Source organism: Eleutherodactylus coqui, chromosome 2 (genome assembly GCF_035609145.1).
Source record: "Eleutherodactylus coqui strain aEleCoq1 chromosome 2, aEleCoq1.hap1, whole genome shotgun sequence".
NCBI lineage: Eukaryota > Metazoa > Chordata > Amphibia > Anura > Eleutherodactylidae > Eleutherodactylus > Eleutherodactylus coqui.
Window position 1 is genome coordinate 298,080,131 of NC_089838.1, and position 7,981 is coordinate 298,088,111.

The window sequence follows — 7,981 nt, forward strand, 5'->3', positions numbered from 1 at the left end:
AGGCCGGTTGACGTGCAGGGAGGCGGGTGGAACCCCCCCATGTGTGGCTCCCTATCAGTCCCGCAAATCAAGCTTCTAGGTGTGTTTAGGCTACAATGGAGGTGAGTTTTTTGGTGCATGGGGAGAGGGTAGAACTGCCCCTCTTGCTGAGCAACACCTCCATTCCAGGCCTGACTGAGGCTCAAGGTTTTGCCGGGCATTCAGAGAACCCTAAGAACCGCCTCCCCCAGAAGAGGCTGGCGTCCAGGCCCTGGCTTCTAGGCCTGTCACAGGAGACTTTCTAAGTAAGGTCAGTCTTTAGATAAGACCTTACACATCAGAGCCTACTTACGGCACGTGCATATCGGGTTGGTTACCGCCTTCTGGTCCGATTTACTCGTACCAGAACCAACCAAAAGACAACAGTCCAGTACTTCACCCCTTCCACCAGATCAGGGAGTGGGTAACGGTAGGCTTCCTGTTCCCTTGTCCCCTCATCATCATCTAGTTGATCGCTGGCCTAACCAGGTATTCTCGGACCTAGGGGCCGATTTCTTCATTTCAGAACAGTACACTGAGGTGGACTGTCCGATGAGCCTGGGACCCAGTGGGCAGGTGTCCCTGTACACCGTAACTAGCGTGGGCCACATTACCCTCACTGTCAGTAGGAGTAATAGTGGTACAGCCCACATACGCTTATCATGTAGGCAGAGTTATGGCATGGAGCTGGCCCATTACTCCCTTCCACAGAAATAATCTGGTTACGGTGAGACTCCAGATCTCCCATGACTATACAATAGGGCAAGCACTCATTTATTCCATGACTTCAGTGAAGTTGTTAAGTCACTCGTGGGAACCATACGCTACCTGATTACCCTTTTACAGGAGAAGTAATGGTAGAACAGCGAGTCTGCATATTCCGCATGATTGCTCAATGATGGCTACCGTCATTCACAACTTACCCCCTTCCATAGGAGGAGTAATTGTGCGACTTTCTTTATCTCGCTGTCGCACAGATCCAGGCAATCGTGACAACCATGTGCTACCTCCTTTTCCCCTTTTACAGGAGGAGTAATGGTAGACTTGTGAGTCTCCGTATTCTGCATGATTGCTCAATGGTGGATACCGTCACAACATTACCCCCCATCCCTGACAGGATATGTAATTGTAAGTGATGCGACTCTCTATTGCACAGATCCAGACTATCGTGACAACCATACGCTACCTCATTCCTCCCTCTTACAGGAGGAGTAGTGGTAGGACAGTAAGTCCCAGTAGTCTGCATGAGTACTCAATGATGGATACCACCATTCACTACATCACCCTCTTCCAAAGGAGGAGTAATTGCAAGCAATGCAACGCTCTACCGGTATAGCACAGGTCTGGGCAATCATGACAATCATCCTCTGTATCATTCCCCCCTTTTTACAGGAGGAGTAATGGGAGGATAGTAAGTCCCAGTATTCCATAGAATTGATCACTGTTGTCTACCGTCATTCACCATATTCCAGAGGGTAACAGGAGGCGGTGCGACTCTCTATCACGGTATTGCACAGGTCTAGTCAATCATGACAGCCATCCTCGTTCTCATTGTGCCCTTCTACAGGAGTAGGGGTAGGACGGCGGGTATCAGTCTTCTGCATGGCTACTGAATGACGTTGACTCTTCCACCATATTACCCCTTTCCTTTGGAGGAGTAATAGTACGCAGTGTGACTCTCTACTGCTGCATCGCACGGGGTCAGGCAATCAGGACAACCATCCTCCATCTCTTTACCCCCTTCTCGGGAGGACTGTGGGTCTCTTTGCACAATGATGTCTACATGTAGGAGTGATAGTAAGTTGTCCGACTTGTTATCTCAGTATCACATTACTGAATGAGGTCTATTATAATCCTCCATATTACCTCCTCTAAGGTGTAATAGGCGTGAGACTTGTCAATTCTCATATTATGAGAACTGCTCTCATACACAAACTAATGGTAGGACTGTGAATATCAGGCCCCCAATAACTCATGGGTAACATCTTACACCATGTTCCCCCTCTCATAGGAGGAGAGGATTTAGTCCAGTCTTCATTAGTAACAATGCTCTCTCATTTCCCACCTCTGATGGAGGAGTACTGGTAGGTCGGGGGGCTCGATCTCTGCGTGTCCATGGCTATGAAAGTCATCTACCTTATGCATCCCAGGTATAGGGGGGACTGATGGGAGTTCTAGAACTATCCCTTCCATTGCCCCCCCCCCCCCCATCTAGACAGGCCCCTTTTTTTCTGACTGCGTATATCACTTTGCACTAGATTCTAAGGAATCCAGGCGATGTACCTAATGTGGTACAGTACTACAGGACGTTCTGTTTTCAGCCTAGTCTCTTACACTGGTACCGTTACCTCTGAGGCACCTCCTGGTGTCCTGCCAGTTAATGTTGGACAAGTAAGGTCTGAACCCACTTACTACTCCGCAGACCAACTACCCTAGTTAGCCGACTCCAGCTGCGCTTTCTCATCGAGCCTCTTCATAAAACATTGTATATGATCCATCACTACTAGTAATGTCTAGAGCTAGTTTAATGCTGGGGTACATTCCCCATATTGCTTTCCTCTTCATCCGTAATGCTTGCAGCATGGGGAGTCACTAGGCTCTATACCCTCTGCTATGAGGAGGATTGCGAAAAATTAATAAAAACTATATATATATATATATATATATATATATATATATATATATATATATATATATATATATATATATATATATATATATATATATATATATATATATAAATAAAGGTAGAAATTCCGAGTGGTAATGGTCCAGGTTGTTGGTGAAGCAGAGTCATTCAGCCTTCAAGCAGCCCCATTCGTCCGGTAATCGTTCCAACTAGATGGACGACTCTAGCACCCCCACTAGTAGCATCTAGTTGTTGGACAGTTAACACCCCTCGATAAGCAAGTTATCCCTTATCCCGTGGATAACTTGTGATTCTGGTAAAACCTTTAACTGTTAATATTTTTTTTTATTTTTAGCAAAAAAAATGATTAAAATGTTTTGTTTTTAATTTATGGAAATTCTTGATTTTAATCTTCCCATTATCACCTTATGATGCACAGCAGTCCAACCTCGGGGACCCATCCTGAGAATGAAGGGGCTGCAGCTCTTATTTAGTTTTCCCTGCAAAGTAGTGTCCAGGCCTGCCCCTGTTCAAGTGACTGCAGCTGACCACAACTTCCTGCACAGGGCTGCAGAGGGAAACCATGAAGGAGATGCATCATTATCCTCGTGCTATGCTTTCAATTTATAGAGAGGATGGATATACATCGATATGCCAAAAGTCACGGGACAGGCACTAATAGCATTTAGGACCCCATATAGCCCATTGAAGTATAACAACTTGATGTGGCATAGGTTCCACAAGTGAACGGAAGACGTCTGGATAAAGGGCCACAGCTCTGTGGTATTTGTAGGTGCAGGATCTTGGGTGTGAATGGACCTCTCAAATCACATTCCGTAATAGCTCGAGTGGGCGCATGGCAGCTGAACATACAGGCCACACTGTTAATAGGAACTCTCCAGAGCACTCCTTGAACCAATTCTGAACAACTTGGACCATTATGTGGGGTTGTAAATGGTGATCAAGCAATAAAACATAGACACTGGTCAAGGATGTGTTTAAGGTGGATGAGCGTACCAACCCATACCATAAGAACACATTCCACAACGGTATGGAACCACCACCACCACCAGCCTGCACAGTGCCTTGTAGACAACTGAGGTCCATGGTTTCAGTGCAAATACTTGGTACCGTGACTCATCAGACAACACAATATGTTGCCAGTCCTCTAGGGTCAAGTTAGCAATCGCACAAGCCAGATGAGGCGCTGTGTCCGCTGTCATAGTGTTAACAGAGGCCTCTGGTGGGTCTTCCGCTCCTATATCCCATGGAAGGTAAAGAATGCTGCGCTGACCTGCGGGATGGATGGATCGATGGATAGATCGATAGATAGGGTCTCCTGCACTGAATGTGGATGTGATTTCTGCCAGATTCACTTGTCTATTTGCATGGACCTTTCTAGCCTGCTGCCACAAGTCACAGTCATTAAGCCCCATGGGCAGCCACTATTGGCGGTAAAGCCTTCTATGATGTATTCCCTATACACACGTGACATTGTGGATTGAGGAATTTTAACCGTTCCCATATCTTTGGAAATGGAATGTCCCATCATTCTGGCACCCACCATCTTGCTTCCGCTAACTTACCTCACCTTGCCATGAGCACGTTGGCCAGTCTTCAACCTCACTCACAGGATAACTCCACACAGTTTCACACGGCCAAGAAAATCACAAGCTGTGTGTGCTGAGAGACGCACTAATCTCGCACGAAAATGAACCCCATTCTTTTGAATGGAGTTATCTATATGAGCAATTTTCTTCCCGCATCATGGTGCAGAAACAAATTGTGCCATGTACTATCTTTGGGCGTTCCCATGGAACCGTATCTGAGAATTGCTACTTCCCCGAAGTGATGCAAGGTGTTTTTTTTTGGGGGGGGGGGGGAATAGGGGAGGTGGGGAAAAAAAACCGCATGTTCCCAGGCACAATATTGGGCCGGGTTTCACGGCCTGATATCATGCTCGCCTGCGTGAATTGAGCTTTCAATTGTGGGTGTTCCCAGTCACCTGAGGTAACACCACTTCATGATCAGTTTACATACTACTTTTGGCATATCAGTATATTTATACCTAGTGATTGGGTCCCACCTAAGCTTATACTTTTTCTAACTAAGGCCGCCTGCACACGGGCGGAAATCCCGCCGCGGGATTTCCGCCACTGAAAGTCTGCATAGGAGTGCATTACAATACGCACTCCTATGCAGACGGCTGCGGTTTGGCCGCGCGAAATCTCGCGCGGCAAACAAACCGCGGCATGTCCTATTTTTGTGCGGGGCTCGCACTCACCCCGCCGCCGGCTCCGGTCTGCGCATGCGCCGGCTGCGCGGCAGCCGGCACATGAAAGAGCTGGGGCCGCCAGGCGTGGGAGAGTACGCGCTCGTCCCTGCAGGCTGTCGGGTCCCGCGGCGAGAATTCTCGCTGCCGGATCCGACCCGCTCGTCTGCAGGCGGCCTAAACCAGTCTTTTCAGGTACTAAAAAAAGTGGAGCCATTTTTTTCAACGACCTTTGACCATCTCAAACTGTACATTATGGTCCAAATAAATAAAGAAGATCCGCAGCAGACCAGAGGATGAAGTAAAACAAAGTTCTTTTATTCCAAATCCATAAACGGTACAAGCAGCGACGTTTCGACCGTCTCCGGTCTTTATCAAGCATGCATGTTACCTCTATCCCACCACCTTATATACTAAAATCTAAACATGTCAGCCAATACCAGCAATTCCCAAATCCACTCCCATTAACCAATTAAAAACATTACAATCAGCTGCTGGTGTCAGTCACCTTACCGCAGAGTCTCCCACGTGATGCACTTCAGTCCCATCCAGCCGGAAATGTGGAATTCATAATACAGGCAGATGAGCAAAATAAATATTCCAGCAGCTCCTTAATGAAACATATTGAGTGCTGAGCCGGCACCTCCATGATGACAGCACATCCACAATCACAGTGTAAACTTTCATTGTAGCTGCTCGTCATCAGAGCACATCCTGCTGCATCACGAGCAGGCGCCTCCATAGCAACTCTAGTTACCAGGGACGCTGTGTCTCCTCTCCGTGCAGCACCACGTCATCAGGGAGCGTCCAACCTGTTTCTCCTAGCGATGTGGCATAATAGAAGCCTCAGCTTAACCTGACATGCTGCATCACATGGTATGGATATGGTCCGCCCATCCAAAGCATACACAAACCCTTAACCCTTACTCTGCCTGTGATATATCCCAGAGCATACATGAGACGCTGACAGAGCTCTATCTATGCCTCATGAACAAATAAAGAAATAGCTCTGGACGGATATATGTCTCAAACAAAGCTTCTTTCATAAGAACAGATAGGCATTATAAGTGTCCCTCTTAACAAACAGACACTAATTTAATGTCTGCACTACAGAGTCCTAATGGTTAATTACTCCTGGACCCTATGGAGTATGCTTCCAAATTACCCATAGCCATAGCTCTTCAATCATTACTATGCTCACTGTTATAATAAGACACCTACAGCATATATATGACCAAGACAAATCAATATCACAAAACTTTATTATATTAATACGCATATCAAAATGTATACCACAATCACTATTATTTTAGAAAAAAACAAAAATGGCACGGGAAAACATATGGAGCGAACCAATAGTGCATCCGTGAAGATAACTCTGCGTTCGGAGACCAGACATCCAGCAAGCTGAATAAAAGACAAAAAGAAAAACAGGAATAAATACTGACAAAATTACACAAACGTGTTAAAACAATAATGGCTCATATATGCGGTAAATAACAATATTCTAGATTCAACCCTTTCGGGTGCATAGTATCCAACGTGTGGATCCACATCAATTCCTTGCGTTTTAACAACAAGGATCTATCTCCTCCTCTGCTTAGTTCAGGGACACTATCAATCACCCTAAAACGAAGCTGGTTAACAGCATGTCGACATTCTATAAAATGTCTAGAGACCGGTAAGTCTTTTTGTCTCGTACGTATATTACTCTTGTGCTGTATAATTCGTTTTTTAACCTCCTGTATAGTTTCCCCTACATAAGCAATACCGCAAGGACAAGTCAACAAATAAACGACATAACTGCTGTTACATGTGTATTTTCCCTTTATTGAGAACGCACGACCCGTCAAAGGGTGTCTAAAGGTGTCCCCTCTAACCATATTATTACAACACACACATGATAGGCATGGGAAGTTGCCAAAACGTGTTGGTGCCAACACCCCCTGTCTATTCTTTTTACCCGCATTAATCACAGTGCTGACCAGACTATCCTTTAAATTCTTTCCCCGCCTGTATGCTAACATGGGTTTAGTATCGAACTCCCGTATGTCTCTGCAGCCTCTCTGTACTATCGGCCAATACTTCTTGACAACCGCTGCAATTTTGTGACTCATATCACTGTATGTCGTCACAAAAGGAATTCTCTTATTCTCTACTTTTACCTTGGGCATAAGAAGTTGTTCTCTATCCACATTTCTAATTCTTCTCTTGGCATTATCAAGTATGGGCATCGGGTAGCCCCTAGACCTAAATTTTGAAGACCCATGTTGACATCTCTCCCTTGGAGTCAGGTTTTGAGAGTAAAACGTATAACGAATGACGCAGCCTTTGAAGATCAATTAGAACGGATGTGTTCCAAATTTAGGTCTAGGGGCTACCCGATGCCCATACTTGATAATGCCAAGAGAAGAATTAGAAATGTGGATAGAGAACAACTTCTTATGCCCAAGGTAAAAGTAGAGAATAAGAGAATTCCTTTTGTGACGACATACAGTGATATGAGTCACAAAATTGCAGCGGTTGTCAAGAAGTATTGGCCGATAGTACAGAGAGGCTGCAGAGACATACGGGAGTTCGATACTAAACCCATGTTAGCATACAGGCGGGGAAAGAATTTAAAGGATAGTCTGGTCAGCACTGTGATTAATGCGGGTAAAAAGAATAGACAGGGGGTGTTGGCACCAACACGTTTTGGCAACTTCCCATGCCTATCATGTGTGTGTTGTAATAATATGGTTAGAGGGGACACCTTTAGACACCCTTTGACGGGTCGTGCGTTCTCAATAAAGGGAAAATACACATGTAACAGCAGTTATGTCGTTTATTTGTTGACTTGTCCTTGCGGTATTGCTTATGTAGGGGAAACTATACAGGAGGTTAAAAAACGAATTATACAGCACAAGAGTAATATACGTACGAGACAAAAAGACTTACCGGTCTCTAGACATTTTATAGAATGTCGACATGCTGTTAACCAGCTTCGTTTTAGGGTGATTGATAGTGTCCCTGAACTAAGCAGAGGAGGAGATAGATCCTTGTTGTTAAAACGCAAGGAATTG